This window comes from Schistocerca cancellata, chromosome 3 (assembly GCF_023864275.1).
Source record: "Schistocerca cancellata isolate TAMUIC-IGC-003103 chromosome 3, iqSchCanc2.1, whole genome shotgun sequence".
NCBI lineage: Eukaryota > Metazoa > Arthropoda > Insecta > Orthoptera > Acrididae > Schistocerca > Schistocerca cancellata.
This window is the reverse complement of record NC_064628.1, coordinates 837,850,886-837,865,441: the sequence shown is the minus strand read 5'-3', so window position 1 is coordinate 837,865,441 and position 14,556 is coordinate 837,850,886. Positions and strand designations below refer to the sequence as shown.

At 40.2% G+C, this 14,556-nt stretch overlaps 1 pseudogene; it reads left to right on the top strand.

The window, feature by feature from the left end:
- Nucleotides 1–314: 314 nt before the first annotated feature.
- On the top strand, nt 315–14,351 carry LOC126176601 (F-BAR domain only protein 2-like; annotated as a pseudogene).
- Nucleotides 14,352–14,556: the final 205 nt, after the last annotated feature.

The following is a 14,556-nucleotide window of genomic DNA, read 5'->3' as shown; positions in this document are numbered from 1 at the left end:
CTTGGCTGGAATATTTCATAAATTAGATTGGCACACTAACAGATTATGGACTAGGATTAAATGTTAGTGCCTGTCTTCAAATGTCTTACTAAGTTCTTCAGCACACTGGGCAAGACATTGCTTGTTACTGCAGATGTGCCATCACAGGTTGTTAGACTCTATGGGAGAACTTTTTTGTGTGGAATGATGACCGGTATAAAGCAGTTTTTATATGAATTGACGTTTTTGTGGAGCCATCAGAGATGTGGATGTTAACATAGAGGTAGGTGGCTTGAAATGGATAGGAAAGGAGATGCTGAGCATGCAGAAGCACAATGACTAAGTATCATGGCCCTACATATGGTTATGAAAAATCATCAACAAACGTGAACAAGGCAGGAAGGGGGTTAGAATTTAAGGTAACCAGAAAGCTAGAAAACTATGAGAACTGTTAGTTATTCATGGCAGAAGCTGTTTCTGTTATGTACCTTTATATTACTTTTATGTTCTCATTATTATTTTTACTTTTTGGACCATATTTCCTTAAACTGCCCCTCTCACATATTTTGTTTCTTATTTCAGTTAACTGTCCAGTGCAAAATTAACCAAAATTATGTAGCAGAAGCTCTTTTAGCACTTCAGGATTCTAAGAGTAAAGAACTGATTACGGCAAAAAAACAGAAAGTGGTTGAATTTGAAAGTTGCATTTCAGTGACTCAACACAAATTTCTTCATCAGGTATGTTTATCCTTTTAAAGTTGTCTGTGTTTGCCTTATTAGAAGAATCATTCCAGCAAATTAATTTGCGCACATTATATTCTATGTATTTACAGTTCATACCACTAAAGATATCTGTTATCTTCCCTACCATTCATGTCTCAGAGGAGCTTCTGGATTTTGGGAAAGTTTGCCGAGGTGAAACCAAAGAGATGATTCTAACATTGACAAATAATACAGGTAATACCTACTAAAATGCAAAATATGCTCTAAATTATATAATATTATTCCAAAAGTTGAGGCAATCAAAAATTGTCCAAATAACACTAAAAAAGAAGTTTATCTCATTGAATGGGAGTCACTTTGAAAATGTGCATAGATGTGCATACCTAGCATCTCCTTGTAATGTTCTGTGATAGTAATCCCAGGTGAAAATACATGCACAGCTGACTGGGTGAGGTATTACTTTACTCTCATAACATTTCCCTGTGGTACCAGTTGATTGATGGAGCTAAATTAGACAGACTGTACAAAAATGAGCTCTGAAGATTGATGCTGACTTTGGTAGGTTTGGATAGCTTTGGTCACAGATACTACACTACGCTACCAGTAAAATAATGGAAAATCTGGTCAGGCTTAACTATGCTGTAAAATGACCCAATGGAAATTCCAGTATGGAACAACAACAATATGGAAATAATATATTGCTATTCACATCACAGAGGAGGCCCTGAATCACTGATAGGCACAACAAAATAGGGTGCTAGAATATTTCATCTTTTCGACCAAGTCCTTCTTTAGAAACAAAAATCTCACACATGTCCACACAACTCACATGTGGCCACTGTCTCTGGGTGCAAAGGCCCAAATGAGGCTGTGTTCGGCGTGAGTAGCATTACATTTGGAGTGGGTAGTGGGGGTAAAGAAGTGGTGGCAGATGGGGAGAAGGAGAGGGGCTTTCATGTCAGGGTGGGGAAGCAGCCAGTTCTGCTTTTGGGAGCATGCAGGGATGTGGTGGGAGCAGGATAGCACTGCTAACATCAGAGTGTAGTGCAAGGGAGGGGTGGGAGGGTGGAGAGGGAGAGGGAGGGAATAGAGGAGAGAAGTAAAGCTGAGAAAATGACTACGTAGGTGCACTCGCAGCACAGAAGGTTTTTGTAGTACTGTGATTGGAGCAAGGAAGAGGATAGGCAACTGAACAACAAGAACTACCATGAGACGAGGCATATGTTGTAGGGAGAGTACACAGCTGCACAGTTCAGGAAGGCTAATGCTGCTGGGAAGAATCCAGATGGCACAGTCTATGAAACAGTAATTAAATTGAAGCACATTGTATTGGTGGCATGCTTAAAAGAGACTACTAGTTATCATTAGCTATTGGACTAAGTCCTTCGTCAAATGTAGACAAAACACATACACATTCACACATGCAGAACTCACACACATATGGCCACTGTTGTCTGTGGGTGTAAAGGCCCAACTGTGACTGTGTCTGAGGTGAGCAGTGCTCTCAGCTGGGTAAGTAGTGCAGATTCAGAAGACGCATGGATATGTGTAAGGGGGGGGGGGGGGGGATGAAGAAGCTCATGCTGCCTATGGGAGTGCGCAGAAACATAGTGGATGCAAGTTAGTGGACTGCTAGGTACAAAATTAGGTGATTTTTGGGGAGTGGGGAGAGAGGGGGAGGGGGAGGGAGTAAAAGGTAGAGAAGAGGAGTACAGAAGATGAAGGACTATGTAGGTGTGTTGGCAGGATATAAGACATGTGTAGGGCTGGATTGAAGCAGGGGTAGTGGTAGTTGGAGACAGGGACTAGTGAAGGTTGAGGGAAGGGGGATCATGGGAATGAAGGATATATTGCAGGAAGAGTTCCTACATGCACAGTTCAGTAAATCTGATGTTGGTGGGAAGAATACATATGGCACCGGCTGTGATGCAGTTGTTGAAGTCAAGTATAATGAGTTGGGTGGCATGATTAGCAACTGGCTGGTCCAGTTGACACATGGTCACTGTTTGGCTGTGGCCATAAAAGCAAGCAGGTCATTTGTTACTGGACACATAGGACACTTCAGTGTGGCTGCAGCTAAGTAGTTAGATTACATGATTGCTCTCACAGGAAGCTCTGCCTTTGGTGGGATAGGAGATGCCTATGACAGGACTGGAGTAAGTGGTAGTGGGAAGATGTATGGGACAGGTCTTACATCTAGGTTTGTTTGCAGGCATATGAGTCACGAGGCAAGGGAGTTAGGGACAATGGGAGGAATATGGACAGCCAAGGATATTGTGAAGGTTAGTTGGGTGATAGAATACTTCTGTGGGAGGAGTAGGGATAATAGTGGGGAACTATTTCCCCTATCATGACCTGTAATTGGATATCATCTGGAGCCTTCCCATCAATGCCAGCTTATCTGAACTGTGCAACTGGGAACTCTCTCTGCAACACATGCTTCATTCCCATAAATCCCCTGGCCTCAGCCTTCTCTAGTCCATGTCCTCCACCTGCCTATCACATTCCCTGCTTCCACTGGAGCCCTACTCATGCCTTCTACCCCATCAGTGCAGCTGCATAGTCCTCTCCCTTTCTCTGCTTCTCTCCTTTCCCCTCTACGATTCCGCACTCCCTTCAACCCTCCACCATCAAATGCAGCCTCCTAATGTTGCACCTAGCAGTCCACAATTCTGTCCTCACCATGTTCCTGCACACCCTGACAGGCACCACTAGCATCTTCCCTCACCCCTACCTTGCCATCCATTCTCCTCCGTGCCCCATGTCTCTCCTATATCCTCACTACCCATCCCTGATACAGTCACAATCAAATTTTAGCATCTGGTGATGACAGTGGCCATATGTGTGTGTCTTATGCACATGAGAATGTTGGTGTTTTGTCTATACCTGACAAAGGACTCAGTTGGTACATAAAATAATGGAAAGGCAACACCCGCCTACAGTGAACCAATGCATGGAGCACAGAGACAGGTAACAGGAAACATTATTCTGGCTATCTTTTGAGTTATTGCTATTTTTCTAGCAAAACTACTCACATTCACATGCACAACCACATAGATATCCAAATAAGCATTTCCATGGCCACGACAAGACCAATTATTGATACTCGATTATTAAAAGCAGTTTCCAGAACAGATGTAACTGGGAATACAAAGAGAAAGTAGTGGGCAAGAGGCAGGTCTTTGAACAAATGACTCAGTGGCTACACAAAAAGATGAGAGTAGTACAGAAAGTAGAGCAAAAAGAGTTTTAGGAAGGGTTGGTGGGGGGGGGGGGGGAGGAGAGGAAGATGGAGATGAAGAGGGAGAAAGGTAATGGAGAGAGAAAGGAGAGTGTTAGAAAAGGGAGGAGAAAGAGGGGGGTATGGGAGGATAAAGAGGGGGACAAGGGGCAGAGAGAGAGAGAGACACAATGAGGAGAGAGATACAGAATGCCCACAGTGGGGGAGTGGAGGGGGAATGTGGTGGGAGAAGGCAGTGCAACATCTGGACTGAAAAGTAGTGGTGTGGACAGATGGAGGGAAGGAAAAGGTTAGGTGAGGCAGTGGGACAGATTAGCAAAAGTTTAGGACAGGGGGACTACAAGGACTTAGGGTATGCTGGAGAGACAATTCTCATCTACATAGTTCAAAGAAACTTATGCTGGAACTGAGTATTTAAATGGCCCAGATAGTGAAGCAGCTGTTGAAGTCACTTGTCTTGTAGTGTGCAGCATTTTTAGCAACTGGATGGTAAACTTTGTTGTTTGCCACAATTTGGTAGTGGCCATTCATACAAGTAAACTGTTAGTTACTTGTCATGCCCACACAGAACACAGTACAGCAATTGCAGCACAGCTGATATATATCACAGCTGCTTTCACTTGTGACCTCTCTTTTAGTGGTAGGAAATTGCTATGACTGGACTGCAAGGAGGTAGTGGGTGGGAGTATGGGACAAGTCTACTGTGTGGACCAACCACAGGGGAATGACCCATAGGGTGCATAATTGGGAGTAGCATTGGAATGAGGATGGATAAGTATATTCTGTAGGTTGTGTGGGTAGTGCAGTAGGTGATATGGACAGGTTTTTGGGTAATATATTCAATACTCAGGGTATGATGAAAGGTTATCAAAGCCCTGAGGGAGAATGTGGCTGAGCTTTTGAAAGGCAGGGTGATACAGGATGATCAGAGGAGTGCTGGTTGTTGGTTGGTTAATAGGTTTACTGGTGTTGGAGGAGGAGATGGCACAGATTTGTTTATGAAAGAGCAGGATAGGATATTGTCTGTCAGTAAAATCTCTGGTAAGGTTATTGATATATTTCTACTGCACACACAGTGCCCGAGGGAAGGTGAGGTTATAAGGAACAGACTTTTCCACATGGAGCAGGTGCCAGCTGTCAAAGTGGCAGTATTGCTGGCAGTTGATATGCTTGATATGGATAACCTATTTATGGAGCCATCTGAGATATGGAGATCAACATCTAGGAAGATGGTTTGATGAGTTGAGAAAGAACATATGAAGTGTGTTTGGGAGAAAGTGTTGAGGTTATGGAGGAAAGAGGAAAGGTTGCCCTTGCCATGAGTCCAGATGATAAAAATGTCATCAATGAATCTGAATCAGACAAGAGGTTTAGGTGTTGACTGGATAGGAATGACTCCTCCAGATGGCCCATATATAAATTGGTATAGGATGGTGCCATCTGAGCACCCATGGCTGTACCATGACTTTGTTTATAGATTTCACCTTCAAAAGTGAAATATTTATAAGTCAGGATATGGGTGGCTATGAGGAGTAGGAAGAGGTGGTCAGTTTTGTATCACAAAGATTATTCTGACTATCTTTTGAGTTAGCTATTTTTCTAGCAAAACTACTCACATTTGCATGCACAGACACATAGCTGGAAGGCCATGGATGTGGGGGGTGTTGGTATACAAGGTCATTGCATCTACAGTGACTAGCAAGGAGTCTGGTGGTAATGGAACAGGAACTGTGGAGAGGCAGTGAAGGAAGTGAGCGGTGTCTTGATTGTACAATGGGAGATTACAGATAACAGTTTGGAGGTGTTGGCCAGTAAAGGCAGAGGTTTGTTCTGTGGGATCATTGTACCCAGCCACAGTGGGATAGCCAGTTGTTGAATTGGGTTTGTGAGGTGTGGAGAGTTGGTAAAAGGTAGAAGTGCAGAGGCTGCTGGTGTGAGGAGGGATAGGGATTCAGGTGTCAGGTTTTGGGATAGACCTAAGGCATTGAAAAGCTGTTTGAAGCCATATTAGACTTCTGGTATGTACTCATGGTTGTAAGGTTTGAATGCAGAGATGCCGGAAAGTTGGTGGAGACCCTCATCCACATAGGCACTACAATTCAGGACCTCTGTGGCTGAGCCTTTGTGTGCAGGAAGGATGTTAAGGTCTGGACTGTTTTTCGGGTTACGGGTGGCATTGCGTTCCATACAGGTATGGTGGACTGAGGAGGGATTTAGGAAGAAAGGTTTGACAAGGTTAGAAGTGAGGCCCCTGAAAGATTTATCAGGAAAAAGGAAAGAAGGGAGTTTTGTCAGAAAGACAGACAACAGTGTTGAGAGCTGTGTGTTCAGGAGTGGTGTGTTTCATGGAGGGAGGAGGAAGGATGTGTTAGGCAGTATATATAGAGTATGCCAGTAGGGCATGGTCAGGGGGTGTTGGAAATGCTAATTCACCTGGTGAAGGACAATAGACAGTGATGGCACTCAGGATGTTGTGGTCACAGAGTAAAAGGCTGTCAAGTATGGTCTGAGCTTGGATTGTATGGTTATCAAGGACCAGATTGGTGAGGGTGAGGTACTGACAGAATTGGAAAAGGTGAAGGTTTTGCAATAGGATGAGTGACAGCATGAAAGTCAGTTTTAGTGCTATATACATTAGGTGGGACACCATGTGCCAGACAAGATTACAGAAAAAAATAGGGCTTAGTCTGACAGCAGCATTCTTTTCAATGTGCCTATCTGCCACTCACTGCCTCCTCTGTGTGACAAGCAGCAATCTGTCCAATTCAAATAGCTGCCATACAGTCATTTGTTTATGAATTAATGTTTATTAATTATATTAATATCAAAATTTACTGTAAAATTATGGAAGGGAGATTCCACACAGCATTTCAGTGAAGATGTTTCTCATTTGGATTTTCTTTTGTAGACTGAAAGTATAGGCTTTTGCACATTGGCTTGTACTTTCCTCTTTTTCTCACAACTTTATTAGTTGATATCCCACCATAGTAGATGGTAATGATTATGTTGCTAATTCACATGTGATGCAGCAGATGTCTCATCTGCTTAAGAAATCCTCACTTAACTGTAACTCTGCTTGGATCTGTGCCATATTTACAGAAATGAGTATACAGTTAGAACAAATAAGTGGAATGATATACAGTAAAATAAAATAACATATTTCATGGCAGGATTGTCATAACTTATCTTCACAAATATATTTGTATATTCACCTTTGAACATTGCAGATGTTATTGGTGTAAATATTTACCTATACAGGTAAAAGAAGGAATGTGTAAAATTTCACGACATTTGTGTCAATGATATTGTGTTACATATAATTTCAATATTACATGTGCAGGAATCTATTGACAAACCATTTGATATAGAGTATTTGTATTTTCTAGCATTCTCTGGTGTTACAACTTAGTGTGACAGAAGTTTATGCCAGTTGAATGTGATTCCTCATTCTCTTTTACTGAGTAATATTCTTTTTTTTTTTTTTTTTTTCCTAAGACTATTTTAAATGTACTGCAGGAAACAGAATGGTCTGTCTTTGGAAGTCTGTTGAAAAGTCTGTGGCCAATATATTAGTGGATGTTATGAATCTTAGCTAGCTTACTGTTCGATAAATGAACAGAATGTCCAGTTCTTGTGTTGTGTTCATATATTAAAATCCAGCAGCCAGAATGATTTATATTTTCTTTAACATTGGGGAAGCAAATACAGAGGCTAGGAACCATCATAATATTAAGCTCTTTATACTCTTGGAGCAAGTGATGGTGTACATCAGATAGCCTTCTTTTAGATAAAAAAATCTACTCACCAAGTGGCGGCATGAGAATACATATATAAAGGTATATATAGAGGATTTTACGAAGAAATTGAAGAAATGTATGATGAGATAAAAGAAATTATTCAGATAATTAAGGGAGACGAAAATTTAATAGTCATGGGTGACTGGAATTTGATAGTAGGAAAAGGAAGAGAAGGAAACGTAGTACAAGAATAAGGATTGGGGGTAAGAAATGAAAGAGGAAGCCACCTGGTAGAATTTTGCACAGAGCATAACTTAATCATAGCTAACACTTGGTTCAGGAATCATAAAAGAAGGTTGTATACATGGAAGAAGACAGATTATATAATGGTAAGACAGAGATTTAGGAACCAGGTTTTAAGTTGTAAGACATTTCCAGGGGCAGATGTGGACTCTGACCACAATCTATTGATTATGAACTGTAGATTAAAACTGAAGAAACTGCAAAAAGGTGGGAATTTAAGGACATGAGACCTGGATAAACTGACTAAACCAGAGGTTGTACAGAGTTTCAGGGAGAGCATAAGGGAACAACTGACAAGAATGGGGGAAAGAAATACAGTAGAAGAAGAATGGGTAGCTTTGAGAGATGAAGTAGTGAAGGCAGCAGAGGATCAAGTAGGTAAAAAGACCAGGGCTAGTAGAAATCCTTAGATAACAGAAGAAATATTAAATTTAATTGATGAAAGGAGAAAATATAAAAATGCAGTAAATGAAGCAGGCAAAAAGGTATACAAACGTCTCAAAAATGAAATCAACAGGAAGTGCAAAATGGCTAATCAGGGATGGCTAGAGGACAAATGAAAGGATTCAGAGGCTTATCTCATGAGAGGTAAGATAGATACTGGCTACAGGAAAATTACAGAGACCTTTGGAGAAACAAGAACCACTTGTATGAATATCAAAAGCTCATATGGAAACCCAGTTCTAATGAAAGAAGGGAAAGCAGAAAGGTGGAAGTAATATATAGGGGGTCTATACAAGGGCAATGTCTTGAGGGCAATATTATGGAAATGGAAGAGGATGTAGATGAAGATGAAGTGGGAGATGTGATACTGTGTGAAGAGTTTGACAGAGCACTGAAAGACCAAAGTTGAAACAAGGCCCCTGTAGTAGACAACATTCCATTAGAACTACTGACAGCCTTGGGTGAGCCTGTCCTGACAAAACTCTACCATCTGGTGAGCAAAATGTATGAGACAGGCAAAATACCCTCAGACTTCAAGAAGAATATAATAATTCCAATCCCAAAGAAAGCAGGTGTTGACAGATGTGAAAATTAGCAAACTATCAGTTTAATAAGTCTCGGCTGCAAAATACTAACGTGAATTCTTTACAGACGAATGAAAAAACTGGTAGAAGTCAACCTCAGGAGGATCAGTTTGGATTCTGTAGAAATATTAGAACACATGAGGCAATACTGACCCTACGACTTTTCTTAGAAGCTAGATTAAGAAAAGGCAAACCTATGTTTCTAGCATTTGTAGACTTAGAGAAATCTTTTGACAATGTTGACTGGAATACTCTCTTTCAAATCCTGAAGGTGGCAGGGGTAAAAAACAGGGAGCGAAGGGCTATTTACAATTTGTACAGAAACCAGATGGCAGTTATAAGAGTCGAGGGACATGAAAGGGAAGCAGTGGTTGGGAAGGGAGTGAGACAGGGTTGTAGCCTCTCCCTGATGTTATTCAATCTGTACATTGAGCAAGCAGTAAAGGAAACAAAAGAAAAATTTGGAGTAGGTATTAAAATCCATGGAGAAGAAATAAAAACTTTAAGGTTTGCCGATGACATTGTAATTCCATCAGAGACAGCAAAGGACTTGGAAGAGCAATTGAATGCAATGGACAGTGTCTTGAAAGGAGGATATAAGATGAACATCAACAAAAACAAAATGAGGATAATGGAATGCAGTCGAGTGAACTCGGGTGATGCTGAGGGAATTAGATTAGGAAATGAGACACTTAAAGTAGTAAAGGAGGTTTGCTTTTTGGGGAGTAAAATAACTGATGGTGGTTGAAGTAGAGAGGATATAAAATGTAGACTGGCAATGGCAAGGAAAGCATTTCTGAAGAAGAGAAATTTGTTAACATCAAGTATAGATTTAAATGTCAGGTAGTCGTTTCTGAAAGTATTTGTATGGAGTGTAGCCATGTATGGAAGTGAAACATGGATGGTAAATAGTTTGGACAAGAACAGAATAGAAGCTTTCAAAATGTGGTGCTATGGAAGAATGCTGAAGATTAGATAGGTAGATCACATAACTAACGAAGAGGTATTGAACAGAATTGGGAAGAGGAGTTCATGGCACAACTTGACTAGAAGAAGGGATCGGTTGGTAGGACATGTTCTGAGGCATCAAGGAATCACCAATTTAGTATCGGAGGACAGCGTGGAGGGTAAAAATCATAGAGGGAGACCAAGAGATGAATACAGTAAGCAGATTCAGAAGGATGAAGGCTGCAGTATGTACTGGGAGATGAAGCAGCTTGCACAGGATAAAGTAGTATGGAGAGCTGCATCAAACCAGTCTCAGGAGTGAAGACTAAAACAACAACAACAACAACAAAGGATTTTTATCAATCCAATTACATTATATTTTCAAACATTGATTATTTTCATAAATATATTAGCACAACGGCCTTTTTACTATATCAGACCAAATTTTTAAGCCAGCTTAATTTATATCATGAATCACTTTCATCCTAGTAATTGTTCTTTCTAAATGACACTATGAAAAGTACACTGAAAACTTAAAATTTATTGAATTAAAACATGAAAGACAAATCAGTTTAATCTAGTAAAAGACTCACCTTTTAAGGGAACATTGGTCCTCCTGTAGTTGCAATGTTAAATTTGAGGTCATTTTTCTCACACCACTTACTTGTTTGCAAATTAATATGCAGGACAGACATTCATTAGTTTTGATCTTTGTACCTAATAGCTCACAAGAAAACAATACTTATACAGCAAAAAGAGCATATTTAACTTGTTGATAAAATATAGTCATTCTTGTAAAGTTATCATGGCTACCTGAGATCTTGGTTTGGGTTTTTATGATGCGTGGTAATTGACGGTTCAATTACAATTCTTAAGACCTGCTACAGTTCCTAGTTCATTCAGACTTTTTGAGAGGTGAAGTATTTGCTATCACTCTGTGCATGAAAGTGCACAGTATTAAAATGTTCCAAAATGCCATGCACAAAAATTTGATTTTTTAGGGGGCCATATCTCAAGTTCAAACAATAAAGAGATTTTAGTTAGCCCTTATCCTAGTGATCATTTATATAGCTATACATGTTGCTATCCTACAGTACAGAGTCAAAATTTAAATATTATACACTTCCTCCAGCCCATGCAAACTGAGCAAGTTGATTGGTTCTTGTGCATTAATTATGGTCTAGGGTGGACATTAAACAGCTTATAAAAGCACTTTTAGCTCATGGGTAGTTTCTCAGAAAATCCCAAAAAACCATCACTTTTGGGTGCAAAAGTTGTGCCATAATATTGCCTCATGAAAGGTAACACATGATTTCTGTGGCATACCACTGAGCCATCCAAGTTCTCTCAATCACTACCAGTTACAACATTTGCTCAAGTTTGGTAAGTTATACACTCTTCAGCAGAGAAATTGTCAAATTTTGGCATGCAGATGGTAAAGAAAGTTACTGAAATTGTGAAGGAAGTTAATAGATATGCCAAAGAAAAGACATAAATTGGTTAAAGAGGATGAAGGAAGCATGTTGGAAGTGGTCCAAGCTATTTAATCACCAGCCCCAGTATTACAGAAGGTTGAAGATAAATACACACAAAGGGGTTTGCAATACAAAAAGTTAAAAAAAAGAAAAGAAAATGAATCACCTAAGGATCTGGAAAAATAAGAAATAAAATTCCAGAATGTGCAGGAAGAGTTTAAAGCACTGGTAGACAAATATAAGATTATTAAGAAAGAATTTGAAAGGAAAATGATATTGGATTTCTTGATTTATCAAAAAATTGAGGACGCTGATCCGAAACAGATGAAAGAATTTCTCAGCACTTATGCTGATGATCTCCAGCACAACCATGAACTCATTAGACACAAACATATTGACTTCAAATGTCAGTGTTTGGAAATGACTGCTGAAAAACTACTTGAACAGTTCATTTTGGTGAAATACACTGGCTTAGGAAGACCATGTGCAATTTAATTTGAGGAATTTAGGATATCAGGGCTTTCATCCATTATGAGACAGGTACAAGATTACTCAAAATTACAATGAATGATATAAAGCCTTCGCCAGCTGGGGTGGCCAAGCGGTTCTAGGCACTACAGTCTGGAACCGCACGACCGCTATGGTCACAGGTTCGAATCCTGCTGGCATGGATCTGTGAGGTCCTTAGGTTGGTTAGGTTTAAGTAGTTCTAAGTTCTAGGGGACTGATGACCTCAGAAGTTAAGTCCGATAGTGCTCAGAGCCATTTGAACCATTTTTTGACAAAAAGCCTTCAAAGAAAGAAGGGTTTTTAAGAATCATGTGTGAGAAGCAAAAGGAAGAGAAGGCAAAAAAGAAGAAAGTAGGCACAGATAATTCTAGCAGCAAAGAAGACAAGTCAGATGTAAAGAATGGAAGTTTAGATGCTTCAAGGGAAGACAAAGATAACAATAGAAAGTCAGAGACACCAACTCCCAAAGTGGATGAGGAGGGCTACTGTATCAACCTAAACCTTGTCCTTAGGAATTTGATAAAGGGAGCTTTTATTGAAGCTCAGACACTGATGCATATGATGAAAAGGAACACAAAATTTGTGTGACAATCATAAATTAAGCAAAAGGTCTGCTCCAATGAATGCCAGTGTTAACGAGTTCTGTCCAGTGGAGGAAAACATGTTGCTTTCATCAGTAGCTACAGTTACAACAAAAAGAGATTCGTCTGCTGACTTTGAGTCTCATATCAAATGCTCACAGTCTGTCTCTTAACAACTAGTAGAGAAACCAAGTAATGAACTTTTGGGATTGTATCTCTTCCAAAGTCTGTCTGACTGCATTTAGTGCCTCAAACACAACAGGAAGTCATCCATATACACTGCTACAGTGCCCAACTCAGCCTACAGTTAGCAGCCCATCTGCATAAACAACATCACACTATGCAGATCTGGGAGATATTTTTCTGATGTTGGTGAAATGCAACAGCTAGCATTACCATCAATGCAGTCATTGAAAACAACCACATTCACATAGGGCATCGCTGCAGTTACAAGTTCATCATCAAGATGAGGGGAGGGCCCATCTACACATGGGAGAATGAGTCCGGCTCCAATTTCCTGTGTGAATAGTGTTAGAAGCTTGGAGATCCGCACAGCTGATGTTACAGCAGGTTCATCATCAGGACCACCACCTCTTACTATGAAACAAAGTATCACATAAACTTTTCCAGTGACACAGTGCCCTTATTCCCTGCTGGAATTATTACTGTACTTTCTAACAATCTAAGTCCTGCACAGTTTCCATCTAGAATTTGTAACACACTTATGCTTGTGGGAATGATAGCCAATAAACAGCTCATCACAATTGACTCTAACCAATCAATACATGACAGTATGGACGTGTTTTTGGGATCTCTTGCAACATCACCAACCCACAATGCAGCACCACTATGTGGGTCATTGGTCCAGCTCCACAGGCACACCAGCCAAAATTCACTCATTTGCCACACAGGTAGAAAAATTGCCCTCACAGCGAGCAGCAGGCAGTTTCATTTCTGACAACAGAACTAGAAGAACGCCAGCACCGCACCGCCACCCAGACTTGACATCGCCCTTGCCACCCAAGACCAACACATATTACAACCAATGCTGGAACTCCTTGTATTGCTTGTGAGCTGGAACTTTAATTTTCTCCCTACTGTTAATGTCTGAGACGATAGTCTTTACCATTTGTAAGAAAACTTTTCAGAAGATAGTCTCAAACAGGGATTTACTTGAGTTATTCTCCAAAAAACTTAAGTTGTCAAAGAAATCATTAATTCATTTTAAAGAAGAACCTTTTTTTCAAAAAAAAAAAAAAAAAAAGTGCTAATTGATTGCAGAAACACATTTGTGGATGTAAACTGAGTGTGTCAATAAACTGATTTTTGAGTCCAATCAACTGACTTACAGCGAAAGTGCCCCAAGTCAGGACACTCCAAGTACTGTACTTGAAAAGGCAATCATGTCAGAACCCATCAGCATTCTACTTTAATGTAGATATTTTACAGTACAAGATAAAGCTAAAAAGTGTAGCAGGATCTTGACCTTTCCAGCTAGCAGCCTATTGGAAATGTGAATCCAGCCATACTGGCCTCATAATTGATTATAAGTATAATAGTCATGGAATGTCCTCAGTCTTTCTTCTGCCTAATCTCACAGAAGCTGTCCCAGTTGATGGTGGTGGTAAAACTATGGAATCTATGCCAAATAACCATGATTTATGGAAGTTCATGGAACTCTCCCAACACAGTAAAAATCATGGTGCTGGTTCCCAGAGGGTGTGTTCAGGAATAACTAATGAACCAAGAAATCAAAGCTCTATAGCAGCACATTTAACTGTGAAGGCACTTCCTTGTTGGGCTTGGAATTTAAGCTGGTTGGTTGAAGATGAAATGAAGATTTGTCTCAGACAGTTATATGTATGATGGTGTCCCAGACCCAAGGAACTCCTCCAGAATCAGAATGCTATCAACTGTGCTGTTTCTTGGAAACTCATAAGTTCCATGCTTGTTTAGTTCCATTTACAGTGTTTGTGTGTAAGTATGGAGTGTATATGAGAAAACACTGTGAGTTAAATGAAAATTTGCTGT